This window comes from Musca domestica, unplaced genomic scaffold, assembly GCF_030504385.1.
Source record: "Musca domestica strain aabys unplaced genomic scaffold, Musca_domestica.polishedcontigs.V.1.1 30, whole genome shotgun sequence".
Lineage (NCBI taxonomy): Eukaryota > Metazoa > Arthropoda > Insecta > Diptera > Muscidae > Musca > Musca domestica.
The window spans coordinates 9,178,850-9,203,714 of NW_026712300.1; the positions used below are offsets into that span (position 1 = coordinate 9,178,850).

At 35.3% G+C, this 24,865-nt stretch overlaps 1 protein-coding gene across 3 annotated transcripts in view; it reads right to left on the reverse strand.

The window, feature by feature from the left end:
• Nucleotides 1-24,128, reverse strand: part of LOC131803465 (uncharacterized) — a 116,441-nt gene extending 92,313 nt beyond the window's left edge. The window contains exon 1 of one of the 3 annotated variants that reach the window (XR_009342607.1): nucleotides 23,450-24,128. The gene's annotated coding sequence lies outside the window, so the exon portion shown is untranslated. The remainder of the gene's footprint in view (nucleotides 1-23,449) is intronic. The other 2 variants (XR_009342604.1, XR_009342601.1) reach the window with 2 other exon arrangements.
• Between the last annotated feature and the right edge of the window lie 737 nt (nucleotides 24,129-24,865).

Sequence of the window (24,865 nt, forward strand, 5' to 3'; positions counted from 1 at the left end):
AGAAAGTTGGGTGTTGTTGTTTACCGCTGTGTTTTCGTTAAGAATAATGTCACCGTCATCAATAATTACCAAAGGTTCAAAGTGACTGGGTCGTGGCTGCAATATGTTTGAATGCCGAGCGCAATCTACAATATTATTGTCAAAGATGTGTAGTGTTGTTTAATTGCATTGAACAGGGAAAATAATGATTTTCTTACATTCTAAACTAGGCTTAGGTTACTTTATAATGAAATGTAATAGCTTACTGTCTAAAAGGACTTTTACGATAGATACTTCCAACAATCTGTAATAGTTACATTTATATTATCTATTTCCATAAAATTTTTCAATTCTTCAGTGTCTAAAAACATGGGGTTAATTATTCCTATATTTGCCAAGGTGACCGACAAAATTAATGGCTCGATTTAGCTAATTATTATTCGATTTCTGGAAAGTAAGGTCTCATACAAGTGATCCGTGGTGGTTTGTTTAGGATTTGTCATTGGAATAACTTTGATGACTGTTTCTCCTCCCCTTAATTGTTTTTGCTGCTAACTATTTTGATTTTGTGCCATAATATTTACTTAAAAAGCACTTTGCTGCTTCTTTACCACTTTTGCAAAATTATTTTTGAAATATTTTTTCAAATTATTTTACCCGTTTAATATTGGGATTTCGATACAAATAATTTACAATATCGAAAAATATCGAAATCATGACATCCCCACTACATTTCCCCAGACTGCAAGTGAATAGCGAAATAGAAAATATGAATCATTGTATCTTCGAACGCCTGCGAAAGCATAGTAAAAAACAAAAGTTCCTGCTTATGTACACTGTATCCTCTCGTAGAACAACTAGGACACGTAATTCTGTACAAAATACTACCCGCATTTGATGTCGGCAAAAACATTTTAGATGCGGAAGCTAGGGACGACATCAATAAAGAGCAACTAAAAAAGGTTTAAGTTCGGCCTGGCCTATCTTTGAATACCCTCCACCATTTAGAACGAATTTGGGAATTTTCAAAAAATTAAATCCGTTAAAAATTCTGTTAAAATCTTAAAAATACCGAATGTAGCCGTTATATTATGTTTTAAACGACGACGTGGACCTGCATAGGTAATTTTCGTCATAAGCCATTAAAATATTCAAATGCGAAACTTAAAAAAAAAAATCGGTGAATAGTGTCTCTAAAATCATCAAAATACCGAATATTGGGAGGTACTGTTATATAGGGGCTATAGGAAGATGTGAACGTGCACAGACAATATTCTGTCTTAGGCAGTAGTATCCATTACGAACATCAAACACCAAATTTGAAAACAATCCGGTGAATAATGTCGCCAAAATAAACAAAACACCGAATATCGGGAGGTAAAATGATATGGGGGCTATACGAATACGTGCACCTACATGACCCATTTTCAATACCTAAAGTTCTGCAGACATAATAAACATTTGAGTAAACTTTTATCATCCTACTTCATTTCATTCGTGTTCTCTCAAAACATCGTCAATGGCTCTTTGAAATATGCTAGGAACATTTTTCAGTCCAAAGTGAAGTCTATAAAATTCGTATTTCCTATTTGCCACCGAAAATGAAGTTTTCTCTCTATCTTGTTCTGAGAGAGTAATCTGATGAAATCCTGATTTATTTCAGAATTTACAAAATCCGCCACATCCATTGGGTATGGTAGAGCTTTGAATACGTGGGATCAGTCGTAGTAGTACGAATTGTGGCCACTATATTCGTATTGTATGGAAGTGCCTCGTCGGGGTTTGCAAAAACTCCCGACAAATTTTGCATCATTTCCTTAAATTTCTTCGATATCCGTTGAGATACGTGAATGTCCTGAATTTTTGTGAAATTTACATTTGCACATCTTAGGAATTGAAGTTTTTCTTTTCCGGAATTAGTTCTTTTTTCTTTATTGTTAAAGTCTAATGTAGCATTAGTCTGCGTGAACAGATCCAGGCCAATTATCTTATCGAATGTTGACGGTGATGGAAGAATAAAGAAAATGCTATTGGTGTCAAATAACGACACATTTTTTTTTCAATCGTACTGAAACGGTTAATTGATTTCACTGCGAACTGATTATCTACGTGAACAACATGTTTTACACCTTTTATATGTTTAATGTAATTTTAAGAAGCCGTGGTGTCTATTAAAAATTTTTTTCCCTCCCCGCTACAGTCCTTTCTATGAACGGTAGCAGGGAACTACCTCTAAAAAATTTATCTGATCAAATTTGTCCGCTTCGTCAACATCAATGTCGCTTGCTTTATTGTCTGCAAGAGTTTCATAGTCTTGGTCTGACATTTGATCTTTGTTGGTCAGAAGATTGCCTCACTGGTACTTCATCCCATTAAGTCTTCAGTCACTTGGAGATGGAACGTCAATGTAATGAGTCCTAAATTTTGTCGATTGTCTAAAACGAGCTAAATCATCAACGTCCACAAATTAAACTGGACTCTGTGAATGTGACTTTCTGTTATCAGACCTACGCCCTTTCGTGAAATGAGGATTTTTCATCGCATAAAGTTCAGACGAGGAAGATCCAGTTGTCACTTGATCATTCCTTAAATTTCCCTTATCGTCGCGAGATCTGGCGAAATTAGACGCAAACAGATACCACTGCTATTAGATTAGATTGCACATCCTGAGCTAATGCTAATGCGGAAGGTAGATCAGTCGGCCGAGCCGAGAACAGTACATTACATGAATCCTTCTTCATACTTGATATGACTACTCGAAGTGCATCCATTCTATATTGTTCATTTAGTGAAGCGGCAATTGTTTTGTCATAGGTCATCAATGTCTTGTTAGTCAATAATGTAAGTTTCTTCTCAACTTTATCATAATATTCCAGAAGTGTAAGATTTTCTTGTCGAAGGGTTGATAATTCTGGTTCAAAATGGGACGTTTGTCCTAGTATGTAAAATCGAGATGGGCATTCATTGCCTTGAAGTTAAGAAGTGTATTGAAGGAAGACAAGATCATATCTGCTGGTCCCTTTATTTTATTTCGTATGATAGCTACGGCCTGATAGTGCCTCGAGCTGCCATCATATTTCTCAAAAAGTTTGTAGGCTGTGTGAGCCGCAAGACGCCATGAAACGTAAGTTTCATGCTTGCCCTCAAAGTCCAGTAACGATGTTACATTTTCTAATGATTCATCGCATTGTACTCCCGGTATGGATATTTTTTATTTCTTTATAAGTTTCAACCTCTGGTGTTGAAACTACGATTTCATTAAACCTGTTTTCAAGCAGTTTCAGTTGATTCTCAAAAGTCTGTCTTTGGCAACTAAAGCTGCCTGAATGGCAGAGTCCACCAGAGTCCATATTTGTTCTGCTGTCGACATTCTTACAGATTCCCTGATCATTAAAATGTTTTTTTTTTATAAATTCGATCAATAAGTCCACTTCTTTGTCCACAAGACTCATTAATTTTCGGAAAAAAGAAATCTTCAGTCAAATTTACAATCACACACTTAGTTTCTAGTCAATTTTTAAATTTTTGTAATTGTAATGCGACAAATATTTATTTTATTAATAATTTGTCGTTTTTTGCTCTGCACTTTTTACAGTGAGTTTCAAAAATACTCAGTTCTTGTATGTTTTTTGTCATGTCCCGTACGGTGGCAGCAATATTTTATGCTAACTTGTCTTTTTGCGCTTTGCACTATTAATTGTTTGTTTTTGCTTGCAATTATTACTTTGTTTCGTAAGATGACAAAAGTATTTTTTAGATTGTATTTATTTTTTCCTCGTAAGGTTACAAAAATATAATGTTATTAATCTGTTTGCAATGTTTAGTTTGTCCCGTAACGCGACAAAAATACTTTGTGTTAACACACTTAGCACTTTGGTTTTTAATTTTTCCCGTAAGGCACCAAGAATTTCTTAATTCATTTGTTTTCCCTTGATGGATGCTAATTAACGAAAGTACGTTTGGTTGATTCGAGTTTATTTGTAAAACTGAACAAATTAATCTAAGACGACGTTTAATAAACACTAAATTTAGTATAGCAACCGCTGACACTGCGTCTCGTGTGTGGTGTTGAGTTTCATTATATTGGAAGTCAGATTGCTGATGTTGCTACTCGTGTGGAGTATTGTATTGCATTCTGTTGGATATTCATAAACAACTATTTTGTCTGAGATATTTGGGTGAGACGACGGAGACATCATGTCCATGTCTTCGTTTAGCCCCCATATAACAGCACCTTTCGGTATTCGTTATTTCAATGGTTTTAGCGACATTATTCACCGGAAGTGTTTCAAATTTGGTATTTGACGTACTACAGCCTATGACAGAAAATTGTCAGTGCAGGTCCTCGTCTTCGTAGAGCCCCCACATAACGGCACCTCCCTATTTTCGGTATCATGATTATTTTAGCGATATTATTCACTGGAGTTGTTTCAAATTTGGTATTTGAAGTTCGTAATGGATACTACAGAATGCTGCAGAAATTTGTTATTGCAAGTCCAAGTTTTAATATAGTCCGCAAATAATGGTACCTCCCGATATTCGGTATTTTGATGATTTTAGCGACATTATTAAATTTAGTACTTAAAGTTCGCAATGGTTACTACATCCTACTACCGAAAATTTTCTTTGACGGTCCACGTCTTCGTATAGCCGCCATATGACGGTATCTCCCCATATTTGATATTTTGATGATTTTAGCGACATTATTTGGAGTTGTTTTAAATTTGGTATATGACGTTCGTAATGGATGCTACAGCCTATGACAGGAAATTGTCTATGCAGGTCCACGTCTTCGTATAGTTCCCATATAACGCTAACTCCCGATATTCGTATTTTAATGATTTTAGCGACATTACTCACAGGAATGGTTTTAAATTTGGTATTTGAAGTTCGTAGCAGATACTTCGCCTAAGACAGAAAAGTTCAGCCCGGCCGAACTTTCAGTTTTTTTTTTGTTATACCCTCTGCCATAGTATGGAGGGTAAATTAAATTTGTCATTCTGTTAGTTACACCTCGAAATATACGTTTTAGACCCCACAAGTATATATATATATATGGTAAAATCTTACAGACACCGAACGTAAACATTATATTAGGGTCTATACGACAACGTGAACCTGCAGAGACAACTTTTGTCAAAAGCCATTACAATATTCAAATTCGAAAAAATAATGCAGCTAAAATCATATGGGGAGGAACTTTTATGTGGGGGATACACCAAAACGTGGACCTGCGCAGACAATTTTCTATCTTACACTTACTTACTTACCATTACGATCTTCAAATACCAAATTTGTAAGAAATCCGGTGAACAATGTCGCTAAAATCAACAAAGTACCGAATATCTTGAGGCACCGTTATCTGGGGCTATACGAAGACGTGGACCTGCACAGACAATTTTCTCTCATAGGCTTTAGCATCCATTTCAAACTTCAAGTATCAATTGACCAATAATGACGACCGAAGGAATGCAAAGTGCATCTATGCACCCGAAATAAACGGATATCACTTTTAGGAGTAAAAGCTGAACAAATCGTAAGCATTCCCCGACAACTCACACTAGACGAATGTGAATCTTAAAAAGAGGCAGAGAAGATTTCCCCATTGAGATCTACTGGACGGCCAATTAATGTTTTTAATTGGAATACTGGGGAAGGTGGGACAATGTATCGAACATATATTTCGTATCCAAAATATCAATTTATACATACACTAAAGCTTTTTTAATACTAAAAGAAAGTGTTAATAGTGTGTTCAATTTTCTTGCTAGTACTATATTTGTGTGCTAATTGTGGCCCTGATAACTTAATAAGTTTAAATTTTCCCACTGCTGCTAACCTGCCTTCTGGGGATTATATTCAATAAGGTATCGAATCACATTCAAATTTTTCCGCATCGAATGTTAATTCTGGTGAAGTGAATTGAATTTTTTATTATTTAAACAAATTTCACTGTTTTGCTATTAAACCCACTGTGCGAGTGACAACAAGAAATACCGCACAAAACAAAAAAACAGTGGCCTCATCGGCAGAGCCATCAACGCATGTAAGTAGTTGGTATATTTTAAATTGCAGCCACAAAAACGTGGAAGATGTAGAATATTAGAGTTGTTATTATTTTTTCTTACTCTTGGCTGATATATGAAAGCAAGGATATGTGAATATTAGAAGAAATCAAAGTAGAATATCTTAGATGTTTGTAAATAGTGCACGAATGTATTAGAACCAAAAAAAAAAAAAACACAATTAAAAAACATTAAGTTCGACCGGGCCGAACTTTTAATAAAGGAATCATGTTATATAAAAGTATCTGAATTAAAGCGTGCTCCACTTTAAACCACAAATACCAGAAGACCTTTTGAATAATGCAGTTAAACTTATCAAAAGACCATAAAGTGGGTGAGGCCGATATATGGGCCATACCCAAACGGGAACCCCACAGACAATTTTATACTTCAAGGAATGTCATCTATTAAATCTCCTTAAATACCAAAGTTGAAACAATTTCATGGGTAAAGGTGACAAGTGTTATAAAAATCCCAATATCGGTGGGTATCGGTTCATGTGCGCTACAGGAAAACATGGACCTAAATATTCAATGCTTCGCCACCGCAGATAAAACCCGTTATGACCCACAAATACCACTTTTTAGACAAATCCGTGAAAAAATGTGGCAAAAATCATCGAAATACTGAATATCGGAGGTTTCATTTTATGGGGGCTATACAAAAACGTGTGCCTATACATACAATGTTTCGCTACCGGTGCTAGAACCCATCATGACCAACAAATGACAATTTTTAGACAAATCCGTGAAAGAATTTAGCAGAGATCATCAAAACACCGAATATCGGAAGGAACCATATGACAAAAATCATCAAAATGCCGAATATCGGTAGGTTTCATTTTATGGGGGCTATACAAAAACGTGGGCCTATACATACAATGTTTCGCTACCGGAGGAAGAACCCAACATGACTCACAAATACCGATTTTTTGACAAATTAGTGCGAAATGTGACAATTAGCATTAAAATACCGAATATAGAGAGGTACTGTTATATGGCGCTAAACAAAAATGTGAACCTATACATGCAATGTTTCGCTACCGGAGCTAGAACCTATTATGATCCACAAGACCGAGTTATAGACAAATGTGGAAAAAATCAAGAAAATACCGGTTCCAATTTACCGGAAAATACAAGTTCCAATTCTAGACAAATTCGTGGGAAAATGTGGCTAAACTCATCAATTTACTGGATGTTGGGAGGTACCATTATATGAGGACTATACCAAAACGTAGAGCTTTACATACAATGTTTTGCCACCAGTGCTAGAACCCATCATGACCAACAAATAACAATTTTTAGAAAAATCCGTGATGAAATGTTGCAAAGTTCATCATAATACCAAATATCGGGAGGAGCCATTATATGGGGGAGGGACAGACAGACGGACATCGTTAAATCGACTTTGAATTTTATGCTGATTATAAATATATATACGAACAAATGACAAAGTAAATTTATCCTCCATACTTTGATGGAGGGTATAACAATAGTTTAGTCACAATTGACGTCGCCAAACGTAAATATGCACCAGAGTGCAAAAACTTTTCATACATATTTCTGGAAAATCTTGCGTAACCTGAAAACTATAAGCGCAAAATTTTGTTCACTTATTTGCCATATTTTAAATACCTAATATGTATAAATACGAGCTGCTTGCTAAAATGCGTCTGGTGGAAAATTTTATAAATTTTAAATTCCCAACACAACAAGTATCCCGTGGACAAACACAACGAACAAATTCATTTAAATTTTAAGGAAGAGCTAAAAAAAGGATTGTATACATATACAATAAAATATTTGTATTATGTTTAGAAACATATTTACAATTCCGCTCATCACCAGACTTATTATAGAACCTTAACATTAAATGGAAGAAAAACTTATTTTTGACAGTCCCCCTCTTAATTGTTTTTGCTGTTAACTATTTTGATTTTGTGCCATAATATTTACTCAAAAATCATTTTGCTGCTTCATTACCACTTTTGCAAAATTATTTTTGACATATTTTTTCAAATTATTTTCCCCGTTTAATATTGGGATTTCGATACAAATAATTTACAATATCGAAAAATATCGAAATCATGACATCCCCACCACATTTCCCCAGGCTGCAAGCGAATAGCGAAAGAAAAAATATGAATCATTGAATTTTCGAACGCCTGCGAAAGCATAGTAAAAAACAAAAGTTCCTGCTTATGTACACTGTATCCTCTCGTAGAACAACTAGGAAAGTTCCAACGGATCTCTTGTTCAAACACGTAATTCGGTACAAAATACTACCCACATTTGATGTCGGTAAAAACATTTTAGATGCTAGAGACGCCATCAATAAAGAGCAAGTAAAAAAGGTTTAAGTTCGGCCCGGCCGATCTTTGAATACCCTCCACCATTTAGAACGCATTTGGGAATTTTCAAAAAATTAAATCCGTTAAAAATTCTGTTAAAATCTTAAAAATACCGAATGTAGTCGTTATATTACATTCTAAACGACGACGTGGACCTGCATGGACAGACAATTTTCTGTCTCAGGCTGTAGTATCCACTACGAACATCAAACACCAAATTTGAAAGAAATCCGGTGAATAATGTCGCTAAAATAAACAAAATGCCGAATATCGGGAGGTACAATTATATGGGGGCTATACGAAGACGTGAACCTGCACCAGACAATTTTCTGTCATAGGCTGTAGTAGCCATTACGAACTTCAAATACCAAATTTGAAACAATTCCGATGAATACCGAAAATAAGGAGGTACCATTATATGGGGGCTACACCAAAACGTACACCTACATGACCCTTTTTCAATACCTAAAGTTCTGCAGACATAATAAACATTTGAGTAAAATTTTATCAACCTACTTCATTTCATTCGTGTTCTCTCAAAACATCGTCAATGGCTCTTTGAAAAATCCTAGGAACATTTTTCAGTCCAAAGGGAAGTCTATAAAATTCGTATTTCCCATTTGTCACTGAAAATTAAGTTTTCTCTCTATCTTGTTCTGAGAGAGTTATCTGATGAAATCCTGATTTATTTCAGAATTTAGAGCTTTGAATAAGTGGGATTAGTCGTAGCAGTACGAATTGTGGCCACTATATTCGTATTGTATGGAAGTGCCTCGTCGGGGTTTGCAAAAACTCCCGACAAATTTTGCATCATTTCCTTAAATTTCTTCGATATCCCTTGAGGTACGTGAATGTCCTGAATTTTTGTGAAATTTACCTTTGCTTATTTTTTTTTTCTTATTTCTTTATTGTTACAGTCCAATATAGCACTAGTCTGCGTGACCAGATCCAGGCCAATTATCCATCGAATGTAGACGGTGATGGAAAATAAAGAAAATGCTTTTGGTGTGGAATAACGACACATTTTTTGTCAATCGTACTGAAACGGTTAATTGATTTCACTACGAACTGATTATCTACGTGAACAACATGTTTTACACCTTTTATAGGTTTAATGAAATTTTAAGAAGCCGTGGTGTCTATTAAAATTTTTTTTCCCTCCCCGCTACAGTCCTTTCTATGAACGGTAGCAGGGAACTACCTCTAAAAAATGTATCTGATCAAATTCGTCCGCTTCGTCAACATCAATGTCGCTTGCTTTATTGTCTGCAAGAGTTTCATAGTCTTGGTCTGACATTTGATCTTTGTTGGTCAGAAGATTGCCTCACTGGTACTTCATCCCATTAAGTCTTCAGTCACTTGGAGATGGAACGTCAATGTAATGAGTCCTAAATTTTGTCGATTGTCTAAAACGAGCTAAATCATCAAAGTCCACAGGTTAAACTGGACTCTGTGAATGTGACTTTCTGTTATCAGACCTACGCCCTTTCGTGAAATGAGGATTTTTCATCGCATAAAGTTCAGACGAGGAAGATCCAGTTGTCACTTGATCATTCCTTAAATTTCTCTTATCGTCGCGAGATCTGGCGAAATTAGACGCAAACTGCCACTGCTATTAGATTAGATTACACTTCCTGAGCTAATGCTAATGCGGAAGGTAGATCAGTCGGCCGAGCCGAGAACAGTACATTACATGAATCCTTCTTCGTACTTGATATGACTACTCGAAGTGCATCCATTCTATATTGTTCATTTAGTGAAGCGGCAATTGTTTTGTCATAGGTCATCAATGTCTTGTTAGTCAATAATGTAAGTTTCTTCTCAACTTTATCATAATATTCCAGAAGTGTAAGATTTTCTTGTCGAAGGGTTGATAATTCTGGTTCAAAATGGGACGTTTGTCCTAGTATGTAAAATCGAGATGGGCATTCATTGCCTTGAAGTTAAGAAGTGTATTGAAGGAAGACAAGATCATATCTGCTGGTCCCTTTATTTTATTTCGTATGATAGTGCCTCGAGCTGCCATCATATTTCTCAAAAAGTTTGTAGGCTGTGTGAGCCGCAAGACGCCATGAAACGTAAGTTTCATGCTTGCCCTCAAAGTCCAGTAACGATGTTACATTTTCTAATGATTCATCGCATTGTACTCCCGGTATGGATATTTTTTATTTCTTTATAAGTTTCAACCTCTGGTGTTGAAACTACGATTTCATTAAACCTGTTTTCAAGCAGTTTCAGTTGATTCTCAAAAGTCTGTCTTTGGCAACTAAAGCTGCCTGAATGGCAGAGTCCACCAGAGTCCATATTTGTTCTGCTGTCGACATTCTTACAGATTCCCTGATCATTAAAATGTTTTTTTTTTTATAAATTCGATCAATAAGTCCACTTCTTTGTCCACAAGACTCATTAATTTTCGGAAAAAAGAAATCTTCAGTCAAATTTACAAGCACACACTTAGTTTCTAGTCAATTTTTAAATTTTTGTAATTGTAATGCGACAAATATTTATTTTATTAATAATTTGTCGTTTTTTGCTCTGCACTTTTTACAGTGAGTGTCAAAAATACTCAGTTCTTGTATTTTTTTTGTCATGTCCCGTACGGTGGCAGCAATATTTTATGCTAACTTGTCTTTTTGCGCTTTGCACTATTAATTGTTTGTTTTTGCTTGCAATTATTACTTTGTCCCGTAAGATGACAAAAGTATTTTTTAGATTGTATTTATTTTTTCCTCGTAAGGTTACAAAAATATAATGTTATTAATCTGTTTGCAATGTTTAGTTTGTCCCGTAACGCGACAAAAATACTTTGTGTTAACACACTTAGCACTTTGGTTTTTAATTTTTCCCGTAAGGCACCAAGAATTTCTTAATTCATTTGTTTTCCCTTGATGGATGCTAATTAACGAAAGTACGTTTGGTTGATTCGAGTTTATTTGTAAAACTGAACAAATTAATCTAAGACGACGTTTAATAAACACTAAATTTAGTATAGCAACCGCTGACACTGCGTCTCGTGTGTGGTGTTGAGTTTCATTATATTGGAAGTCAGATTGCTGATGTTGCTACTCGTGTGGAGTATTGTATTGCATTCTGTTGGATATTCATAAACAACTATTTTGTCTGAGATATTTGGGTGAGACGACGGAGACAGAGTTAACTTCATGTCCATGTCTTCGTATAGCCCCCATATAACAGCACCTTTCGGTATTCGTTATTTCAATGGTTTTAGCGACATTATTCACCGGAAGTGTTTCAAATTTGGTATTTGACGTACTACAGCCTATGACAGAAAATTGTCAGTGCAGGTCCTCGTCTTCGTAGAGCCCCCACATAACGGCACCTCCCTATTTTCGGTATCATGATTATTTTAGCGACATTATTCACTGGAGTTGTTTCAAATTTGGTATTTGAAGTTCGTAATGGATACTACAGAATGCTGCAGAAAATTGTTATTGCAAGTCCAAGTTTTAATATAGTCCGCAAATAATGGTACCTCCCGATATTCGGTATTTTGATGATTTTAGCGACATTATTAAATTTAGTACTTAAAGTTCGCAATGGTTACTACAGCCTACTACCGAAAATTTTCTTTGACGGTCCACGTCTTCGTATAGCCGCCATATGACGGTATCTCCCCATATTTGATATTTTGATGATTTTAGCGACATTATTCATTGGAGTTGTTTTAAATTTGGTATATGACGTTCGTAATGGATGCTACAGCCTATGACAGGAAATTGTCTATGCAGGTCCACGTCTTCGTATAGTTCCCATATAACGCTAACTCCCGATATTCGTATTTTAATGATTTTAGCGACATTACTCACAGGAATGGTTTTAAATTTGGTATTTGAAGTTCGTATATATATATATATATATATATATATATATATATATATATATATATATATATATATATATATATATATATATATATATATATATATATATATATATATATATATATATATATATATATATATATATATATATATATATATATATATGGTAAAATCTTACAGACACCGAACGTAAACATTATATTAGGGTCTATACGACAACGTGAACCTGCAGAGACAACTTTTGTCAAAAACCATTACAATATTCAAATTCGAAAATATAATGCAGCTAAAATCATATGGGGGGGAACTTTTATGTGGGGGATACACCAAAACGTGGACCTGCGCAGACAATTTTCTATCTTACACTTACTTACTTACCATTACGATCTTCAAATACCAAATTTGAAAGAAATCCGGTGAACAATGTCGCTATAATCAACAAAGTACCGAATATCTTGAGGCACCGTTATATGGGGCTATACGAAGACGTGGACCTGCACAGACAATTTTCTCTCATAGGCTTTAGCATCCATTTCAAACTTCAAGTACCAATTTTGGAACAATTCCGATGAATATTGTCGCAAAAATCATCAAAATACTGAAAATCGGGAGGTGGTGTAAGAGGACTGTATGCTGAATATTATCGAAGAACACACGCGTTAAGGCAGCTGTGGGCGACCAGTACGCATCGTTGGGAACAAATTTTGAAAACTGTTTGCTTTCGAGAAAGGAAAAATGCCAAAATAACAATGGATGTATTCTTCTGTGTGAATTTTTTTTTTTTTTTTTTTTGTTTATGTGTGGATGTATTCTTCTGTGTGGATTTTTTCGTTTTTAAGAGGAAAATCAACTATTAGGATAAGTGCAATAATTTCGGTAAATGATCCGTCTCGAATGCCTTAAAACGTTGTCGAGAACCGGGACAAATATACCCAAAAAGTAAAGAAAATAGAAACAGTGATTGGGTAGTTTTGGTGAAAAGGTTCTCAATGGTGTATTTGATAAGTTTCTAAGAAACAAGACTTAACCGTTGTGTGTAATATCAACTAACGAGAGGAACAAGGTCGTGACCAATAATGACGACCGAAAGAATGGAAAGTGCCTCTATGCACCCGAAATAAACGGATATCACTTTTAGGAGAAAAAGCTGAACAAATCGTAAGCATTCCCCGACAACTCACACTAGACGAATGTGAATCTTAAAAAGAGGCAGAGAAGATTTCCCCATTGAGATCTACTGGACGGCCAATTAATGTTTTTAATTGGAATACTGGGGAAGGTGGGACAATGTATCGAACATATATTTCGTATCCAAAATATCAATTTATACCTACACTAAAGCTGTTTTAATACTAAACATTACTTTAATAAGTTTCTAAGAAACAAGACTTTACCGTTGTGTGTAATATCAACTAACGAGCGGAAAAAGGTCGTGACCAATAATGACGACCGAAAGAATGGAAAGTGCCTCTATGCACCCGAAATAAACGGATATCACTTTTACGAGAAAAAACTGAAAAAATCGTAAGCATTCCCCGACAACTCACACTAGACGAATGTGAATCTTAAAAAGAGGCAGAGAAGATTCCCCCATTGAGATCTACTGGACGGCCAATTAATGTTTTTAATTGGAACAATGTATCGAACATATATTTCGTATCCAAAATATCAATTTATACATACACTAAAGCAGTTTTAATACTAAAAGGAATTTTCTTGCTAGTACTATATTTGTGTGCTAATTGTGGCCCTGATAACATAATAAGTTTAAATTCTCCCACCGCAGCTAACCTGCCTACTGGGGATTATATTCAATAAAGTATCGAATCACTACAAGTATCCCTTGGACAAACACACATGTACGGCATTAATACTGAGGAAACAAATTTATTTAAATTGTAAGGAAGAGCTAAAAAAAGGTTTTTATACATATACAATAAAATATTTGTGTTATGTCTAGAAACATATTTACGATTCCGCTCATCACCAGACTTATTATAGGACCTTAACATTAAATGGACTCCAAATAAGTTTTTGGCAGTCCTCCCCTTAATTGTTTTTGCTGTTAACTATTTTGATTTTGTGCCATAATATTTATTCAAAAATCATTTTGCTGCTTCATTACCACTTTTGCAAAATTATTTTTGACACATTTTTTCAAATTATTTTCCCCGTTTAATATTGGGATTTCGATACAAATAATTTACAATATCGAAAAATATCGAAATCATGACATCCCCACCACATTTCCCCAGGCTGCAAGCGAATAGCGAAATAGAAAATATGAATCATTGAATTTTCGAACGCCTGCGAAAGCATAGTAAAAAACAAAAGTTCCTGCTTATCTACACTGTATCCTCTCGTAGAATAACTAGGAAAGTTCCAACGGAACTCTTGTTCAAACACGTAAATCGGTGCAAAATACTACCCGCAGTTGATGTCGGCAAAAACATTTTAGATGCGGAAGCTAGGGACGCAATCAATAAAGAGCAAATAAAAAAGGTTTAAGTTCGGCCCGACCGATCTTTGAATACCCTCCACCATTTAGAACGAATTTGGGAATTTTCAAAAAATTAAATCCGTTAAAAATTCTGTTAGAATCTTAAAAATACCGAATGTAGCCGTTATATTATATTCTAAACGACGACGTGGACCTGCATGGGTTTTTTTGTCCTGGACCTGCATCAATTTTTGTCATAAGCCATAAAATATTCAAATGCGAAACTTAAAAAAAATCGGTGAATAATGTCGCTAAAATCATCAAAATACCGAATATCGGGAGGTACCGTTATATAGGGGCTATAGGAAGACGTGGACCTGGAGAGACAACTTTCTGTCTCAGGCTGTAGTATACATTACGAACATAAAACAACAAATTTGAAAGAAATCCGGTGAATAATGTCGCTAAAATCAACAAAGTACCGAATATCGGGAGGCACCGTTATATGGGGCTATACGAAGACGTGGACCTGCACAGACAATTTTCTGTCATAGACTGTAGTAACCATTACGATCTTCAAATACCAAATTTGAAAGAAGTACGGTGAATAATATCGCTAAAATCAACAAAGTACCGAATATCGGGAGGCACCGTTATATGGGGCTATACGAAGACGTGGACCTGCACAGACAATTTTCTCTTATAGGCTTTAGCATACATTTCGAACTTCAAGTACCAATTTTGGAACAATTCCGATGAATATTGTCGCAAAAATCATCAAAATACTGAAAACCGGGAGGTAGTATAAGAGGACTGTTTGCTGAATATTATCATGTGGGCGACCAGTACGCGTCGTTGGGAACAAATTTTTAAAACTTTTGTTTTCTAGAAAGGAAAAATGCCAAAATAACAATGGATGTATTCTTCTGTGTGGATTTTTCGTTTATAAGAGGAAAACCAACTATTAGGATAACTGCAATAATTTCGGTAAATGATCCCTCTCGAATGCCTTAAAACGTTGTCGAGATACCGGGACATATATACCCAAAAAGTAAAGAAAATAGAAGCAGGGATTGTGTAGTTTTGGTGAAAAGGTTCTCAATGGTGTATTTGATAAGTTTCTAAGAAAAAAAGACTTTACCGTTGTGTGTAATATCAACTAACGAGCGGAACAAAGTCGTGACCAATAATGACGACCGAAAGAATGGAAAGTGCCTCTATGCACCCGAAATAAACGGATATCACTTTTAGGAGAAAAAGCTGAACAAATCGTAAGCATTCCCCGACAACTCACACTAGACGAATGTGAATCTTAAAAAGAGGCAGAGAAGATTTCCCCATTGAGATCTACTGGACGGCCAATTAATGTTTTTAATTGGAATACTGGGGAAGGTGGGACAATGTATCGAACATATATTTCGTATCCAAAATATCAATTTATACATACACTAAAGCTTTTTTAATACTAAAAGAAAGTTTTAATAGTGTGTTCAATTTTCTTGCTAGTACTCTATTTGTGTGCTAATTGTGGCCCTGATAACTTAATAAGTTTAAATTTTCCCACTGCTGCTAACCTGCCTTCTGGGGATTATATTCAATAAAGTATCGAATCACATTCAAATTTTTCTGCATCGAATGTTAATTCTGGTGAAGTGAATTGAATTTTTAATTATTAATTATTTAAACAAATTTCACTGTTTTGCTATTAAACCCACTGTGCGAGTGACAACAAGAAATACCGCACAAAACAAAAAAACAGTGGCCTCATCGGCAGAGCCATCAACGCATGTAAGTAGTTGGTATATTTTAAATTGCAGCCACAAAAACGTGGAAGATGTAGAATATTAGAGTTGTTATTATTTTTTCTTACTCTTGGCTGATATATGAAAGCAAGGATATGTGAATATTAGAAGAAATCAAAGTAGAATATCTTAGATGTTTGTAAATAGTGCACGAATGTATTAGAACAAAAAAAACAAATAAAAAACATTAAGTTCGACCGGGCCGAACTTTTAATATAGGAATCATGTTATATAAAAGTATCTGAATTAAAGCGTGCTCCACTTTAAACCACAAATACCAGTAAGACCTTTTGAATAATGCAGTTAAACTTATCAAAAAACCATAAAGTGGGTGAGGCCGATATATGGGCCATACCCAAACGGGAACCCCACAGACAATTTTATACTTCAAGCAATGTCATCTATAAAATCTCCTTAAATACCAAAGTTGAAACAATTTCATGGGTAAAGGTGACTAGTGTTATAAAAATCCGAATATCGGTGGGTATCGGTTCATGTGCGCTATAGGAAAATATGGACCTAAATATTCAATGCTTCGCCACCGCAGATAAAACCCGTTATGACCCACAAATACCACTTTTTAGACAAATCTGTGAAAAAATGTGGCAAAAATCATCGAAATACTGAATATCGGAGGTTTCATTTTATGGGGGCTATACAAAAACGTGTGCCTATACATACAATGTTTCGCTACCGGTGCTAGAACCCATCATGACCAACAAATGACAATTTTTAGACAAATCCGTGAAAGAATTTAGCAGAGATCATCAAAATACCGAATATCGGAAGGAACCATATGACAAAAATCATCAAAATACCGAATATCGGGAGGTTTCATTTTATGGGGGCTATACAAAAACGTGGGCCTATACAATGTTTCGCCTATACAATGTTTCGCTACCGGAGGAAGAACCCAACATGACCCACAAATACCGATTTTTTGACAAATTAGTGCGAAATGTGACAATTAGCATTAAAATACGGAATATAGAGAGGTACTGTTATATGGCGCTAAACAAAAATGTGAACCTATACATGTAATGTTTCGCCACCGGAGCAAGGTTCATCATAATACCAAATATCGGGAGGAGCCATTATATGGGGGAGGGACAGACAGACGGACATCGTTAAATCGACTTTGAATTTTATGCTGATTATAAATATATATACTTTATGGTGTATACGATGAATATTTAGGGATTTTACGAACAAATTACAAAGTAAATTTATCGTCCATACTTTGATGGAGGGTATAACAATAGTTTAGTCACAATTGACGTCGCCAAACGTAAATATGCACCAGAGTGCAAAAACTTTTCATACATATTTCTGGAAAATCTTGCGTAACCTGAAAACTATAAGCGCAAAATTTTGTTCACTTATTTGCCATATTTTAAAAACCTAATATGTATAAATACGAGCTGCTTGCTAAAATGCGTCTGGTGGACAATTTTATAAATTTTAAATTCCCAACACAACAAGTATCCCGTGGACAAACACAACGAACAAATTCATTTTAATTTTAAGGAAAAGCTAAAAAAAAGGATCTTATACATATACAATAAAATATTTGTATTATGTTTAGAAACATATTTACAATTCCGCTCATCACCAGACTTATTATAGAACCTTAACATTAAATGGACCCCAAATAAGTTTTTGACAGTCCTCCTCTTAATTGTTTTTGCTGTTAACTATTTTGATTTTGTGCCATAATATTTACTCAAAAATCATTTTGCTGCTTCATTACCACTTTTGCAGAATTATTTTTGACATATTTTTTCAAATTATTTTCCCCGTTTAATACAAATAATTTACAATATCGAAAAATATCGAAATCATGACATCCCCACCACATTTCCCCAGGCTGCAAGCGAATAGCGAAAGAAAAAATATGAATCATTGAATTTTCGAACGCCTGCGAAGGCATAGTAAAAAACAAAAGTTCCTGCTTATGTACACTGTATCCTCTCGTAGAACAACTAGGAAAGTTCCAACGGATCTCTTGTTCAAACACGTAATTCGGTACAAAATACTACCCACATTTGATGTCGGCAAAAACATTTTAGATGCTAGAGACGCCATCAATAAAGAGCAAGTAAAAAAGGTTTAAGTTCGGCCCGGCCGATCTTTGAATTACCTCCACCATTTAGAACGCATTTGGGAATTTTCAAAAAATTAAATCCGTTAAAAATTCTGTTAAAATCTTAAAAATACCGAATGTAGTCGTTATATTACATTCTAAACGACGACGTGGACCTGCATGGACAGACAATTTTCTGTCTCAGGCTGTAGTATCCACTACGAACATCAAACACCAAATTTGAAAGAAATCCGGTGAATAATGTCGCTAAAATAAACAAAATGCCGAATATCGGGAGGTACAATTATATGGGGTCTATACGAAGACGTGAACCTGCACCAGACAATTTTCTGTCATAGGCTGTAGTAGCCATTACGAACTTCAAATACCAAATTTGAAACAATTCCGATGAATACCGAAAATAAGGAGGTACCATTATATGGGGGCTACACCAAAACGTGCACCTACATGACCCTTTTTCAATACCTAAAGTTCTGCAGACATAATAAACATTTGAGTAAAATTTTATCAACCTACTTCATTTCATTCGTGTTCTCTCAAAACATCGTCAATGGGTCTTTGAAAAATCCTAGGAACATTTTTCAGTCCAAAGGGAAGTCTATAAAATTCGTATTTCCCATTTGTCACTGAAAATTAAGTTTTCTCTCTATCTTGTTCTGAGAGAGTTATCTGATGAAATCCTGATTTATTTCAGAATTTAGAGCTTTGAATAAGTGGGATTAGTCGTAGCAGTACGAATTGTGGCCACTATATTCGTATTGTATGGAAGTGCCTCGTCGGGGTTTGCAAAAACTCCCGACAAATTTTGCATCATTTCCTTAAATTTCTTCGATATCCCTTGAGGTACGTGAATGTCCTGAATTTTTGTGAAATTTACCTTTGCTTATTTTTTTTTCTTATTTCTTTATTGTTACAGTCCAATGTAGCACTAGTCTGCGTGAGCAGATCCAGGCCAATTATCCATCGAATGTAGACGGTGATGGAAAATAAAGAAAATGCTTTTGGTGTGGAATAACGACACATTTTTTGTCAATCGTACTGAAACGGCTAATTGATTTCACTACGAACTGATTATCTACGGGAACCACATGTTTTGAACCTTTTATGGGTTTAATGTAATTTTTAGAAGCCCCTGTGTCTATTAAGAGTTTTATTCTCTTCTCCGCTGCAGTCCTTTCTATGGACAGTAGCAGGGAACTACCTCTAAAAAATGTATCTGATCAAATTCGTCCGCTTCGTCAACATCAATGTCACTTGCTTCATTGTCTGCAAGAGTTTGATAGTCTTGGTCTGACTTCTGATCATTGTTGGTCAGAAGATTGCCTCTCTGGTGCAACATCCCAGTAAATCTTGCTGTACCACTATTCGGTCTCTTTGATCCTTGATCACTTGGAGATGGAACGTCACTGTAATGATTCCTATATTTTGTCGATTGTCTAAAACGAGCTGAATCATCAACGTCCATAGGTTCAACTGGGCTCTGTGAATGTGACATTTTGTTGTCAGACCTACGCCCTTTCGTGAAATGAGGATTTTTCTTCACATAAGGTTCAGCCGAGGAAGATCCAATTGCCGCTTGATCATTCCTTAAGTTTCCCTTATCGTCGTGAGATCTGGCGAAATTAGACGCAAACAGATACCTCTCCCTAGTAGATTCCACTTCCTGAGCTAATGCTAATGCGGAAGGTAGATCAGTCGGCTGAATGGAGAGCAGTACATTACATTATTCCTTCTTCATACCTGATATGAATACTCGAAGAACATCCATTCTACATTTTTCATTTAGTGAAGCGGCAATTGTTTTGTCGTAGGTCATCAATGTCTACATAATATTCCAGAAGTGTAAGACTTCTTGCCGAAGGGTTGATAATTCTTGTTCAATGAGGTAAATGGGACGTTTGTCCGAGTATGTAAAATCGAGACGAGGCAATAATTACGCCTTGAAGTTAAGAAGGGTATTGAAAGAAGACAGGATCATATCTGCTGGTCCCTTTATTTTATTTCGTATGATAGCTACGGCCTGATAGTGCCTCGAGCAGCCATTATATTTCTCAAAAAGTTTGTGGGCTGTGTGAGCCGCCTGACGCCATTAAACGTAAGCATAGTAAAAAGCAAAAGTTCACTCAAGCGAGAGTTACTAATAAAAATAGCACTAAACAAATCCCGAAAGGAAGGCCAAGAAGCAAAATCTCCCTCAATATCAATATCAAGGGGGCAATGTCATATTGTGAACGATATCACAACCAGAAGAAATACTTGCGGCAATATTTTCCTGCGATTCAGGAACCGAAAGAGATTGAGCCGATTGCCCATGAGATTTATCCGCAATTTTTTTTTTTTTGAATTTTTTGTTAAGCAACAACATTTTATAATTTTACCATTAATTGTTGCCATTGTACTTGAATAAATGTGAAAAGAAGCATTTTCTGCCAAATGCAGATGTTCCTTAGTGACATTTTCCGAATTTTCTAGATTTCGCAACCATTTATTTACCAAATGCCATAATTTTTCTATCTTGGCCTTCCTTTCCTCTAACATATTGATATCTAAATCATCATTTTTTACTGCACCAAATTCTATTAGAGCGTCAGATGCTCTTTATACCCTCCACCATACTATGGAGGGTATATTAACTTTGTCATTCCGTTTGAAACTCCTCGAAATACTCATGTCAGACCCAACAATGTATATATATGTATATATATATATATATATATATATATATATATATATATATATATATATATATATATATATATATATATATATATATATATATTTGATCAGCGTAAAATTCTAAGTCGATTTAGCGATGTCCGTCCGTCTGACCGTCTGTCTGTCTGTCCGTCTGTCTGTCTGTCCGTCTGTCTGTCTGTTGTAATCACGCTATCATTCGAATGAATTGAGATAGATGGCTAAAATTTTGCACACATGTTTATTTTTCCAGCAGGCAGGTTAAGTTCGTAAGTCCATGTAAGTCCACGTTTTCATATAGCCCCCATATAACGGCACCTCCCTATATTCGGTATTTTGATGATTTTAGCGACATTATTCACCGGAATTGTTTCAAAATTGGTATTTGAAGTTCGTAATGAATACTACAGTCTAAAATAGAAAATTGTCTGTGTAAGTCCATGTCTTCGTATAGCCCCCATATAACGGTACCTCCCGATATTCGGTATTTTGATGATTTTAACGACATTATTCACGGGAATTGTTTCAAATTTGGTATTTGAAGTTCGTTATAGGAACTACAGTCTGCGACAGAAAATTGTCTGTGCAGGTCCAGGTCTTCGTATAAGTCCCGTATATCAGTACCTCCCTATATTCGGTATTTTGATTATTTTAGCGACATTATTCACCGGAATTGTTTCAAAATTGGTATTTGAAGTTCGTAATGAATACTACAGTCTAAGATAGAAAATTGTCTGTGCAAGCCCATGTCTTCGTATAGCCCCCATATAACGGTACCTCCCGATATTCGGTATTTTGATGATTTTAACGACATTATTCACGGGAATTGTTTCAAAATTGGTATTTGAAGTTCGTAATGAATACTACAGTCTGTGACAGAAAATTGTCTGTTCGGGTCCAAGTCTTCGTATAGGCCCATATATCAGTACCTCCCCATATTCGGTATTTTGACGATTTTAGGTACAATACCCACCGAAATTGTTTGAAATGTGGTATTTGAAGTTCGTAATGGATGCTACAGCCTATGACAGAAAATTGTCTATACTGGTCCAGGTCTTTGCACAGCTCCAATTTAACGGCACCTCCTTGTTTACGATATTTCGATGATTTTAGCTACATTATTCACCGTTTATTTCAAGTTTCCAATTTGAATATGGTAATGGCTTATGACAAACAATGCCTATGTATGTTCACGTCGTATAGACCCCAATATAACGGCTATATTCTGTATTTTTAAAATTGTAACAAAATTTTTAAGGATTTTATTTTTTAAAAATTTCCAAATTCGTTGCAAAAGGTGGAGGGTATTAAAAGTTCGGCCCGGCCGAACTTAGGGCTTTTTAACTTGTTATTTATTTAATTAGCAAAAATTACCGTCTTTAGGGTGTACTCATTTTTAAAAGATCGAAAACCACAACAAAAAATAAATACACTATAGTATTTATATTATTTTAGCTTTAATAATAACAATAATCTTACGCCCAATACCAACTAATATAACAAACAGAGGTGCCCGACCGACGTAGTGTAGCTATTCAACTTAAACGGACACGACAGAAAGAGGAATAAACAAAAATATTCTTCCTTCGTTTGTTATGTTCGTTCACTGATCTAACAAAACACAAACAACTAGTGCTGATCAGAGAGCAACGACAAAGCAAGCAGTGATGTTGGTGGATGATCAAACAGTGTTTTTGTTGTTTGTGACAAAACAAAACAGAAAATTAATTTGACTGTTGTTACAACGAGAAAAAAGAATAAATGTAAGAGCAACAATTTGCAATATTAAAGCGGACAGACCAAACAAAAATAATAATATTGCGGTCTTTGCTTTAAGTAGTAAAGCACACCAAACTAAGAACTAACAACGACGACGTTTTTGTTGGTATCAACGAAAAAAGATGTTTAATGTTTTGTTGTTTTACATGAACCAAAACAAAATGAATATTAGCAAACGATTTTTGCAAAAATTTTTTTACGAGTTTTGTTTTGATTATGATGCTGCCGAATGCAAGCATCCAAATTAGAAGCCAATGATTGGCGGGAAACAAAACAAGAGGGAAAGAGGTGACGTTGTAAAACGACCTTTGTACCTAAACAAAACCGATTGTTTTGTTGGTGTCGCGGTAATTTAATTACGCGAGCTCACTTGAAAACACTGCACTATACGTACCTTGTAATGCAGGAGTAATGGACTGTATATTTATGAAGGATCCAAGTATCCATATACAAACGATGATCCAAATCTGGCTCGAATTGACCAATGTTTAGCTCAGAGGGGCTCCGCCGATGGGAGTAAAACGCCGAATGCGTCGAGCAGTGGACCGTAGGGTGATATGTAAAAAAGAATAAAACACAAGAGTTTTTCTTAATATGAGTCCACTATTTATTGCTAGTTTGGTGGTTGGTAACAATATAACCTGTGGCAACAATATGCCTCTCTGTGCACAACGATATGTGCTTGCAAACGATATTGCGGGTGTAGTCCGTCCGAATGACAGCGAAATACTACTTGATGTCTAAAGGAGGCGGCAAAACAAGTGACAACTAATTACTCGTTAAAATGTCAAAGGCGCTAGCACAAAGTTGCAATAAACCGTAGCGCGTACATTTTAACGAATAATTAAGGACCAAACCAATAAAAAAACAATATTTAATACAATTCTAAATTAAACAGTGGGTATTAATGGATTCTAATGATTCCTTTCCCCTAAGGTGGATGGTATTAAAAGATCGGCCCGGCTGAACTTAATATATTTTTACTTGGTGTCCAATTAACTTGTGTCTGTCTGTCCAATCACATTTTTTTAATAATTTAAAAACTGCACTTTTTGATCCGGCTGGAAGGACCAAATGTTTTCAGTTTTTTTTTTTTTGCCAATTTACATTATAACAAATATAGCGATTTTTGATTTTAATTGTGTTTTTATTATTCATTACATTTTAATTTATATCTACGTTTTCGTTTCAGAAAAATTTTAATATGGCTGAACTTCAAACACTTTTTTTCAATTTTAAATTTTTTATTTTCTGTAGCCCTTCGGTATGTCACTTTTTGTTGCATTTGTATAGTATTCTGTTCAACATTTTATTTATTATTTATTAAGAAATCTTTCCAATTTATTTTTAATTTTTGCACTTATATTCATTCTTTATTTTTTAAACCTCCACTATAGTATGATGATAGTCTAAGATAGAAAATTGTCTGTGCAAGTGCATGTCTTCGTATATCCCCCATATAACGGTACCTCCTGATATTCGGTATTTTGGTGATTTTAACGACATTATTCACCGGAATTGTTTCAAATTTGGTACTTGAAGCTCAAAATTTATACTACACCCTAAGACAGAAAATTGTCTGTGCAGGTTCACGTCTTCGTATAGCCCCCATATAACGGTACCTCCCTATATTCGGTATTTTGATGATTTTAGCGACATTATTCACCGGAATTGTTTCAAAATTGGTATTTGAAGTTCGTAATGAATACTACAGTCTGTGACAGAAAATTGTCTGTTCGGGTCCAAGTCTTCGAATAGGCCCATATATCAGTACCTCCCCCATATTCGGTATTTTGACGATTTTAGGTAC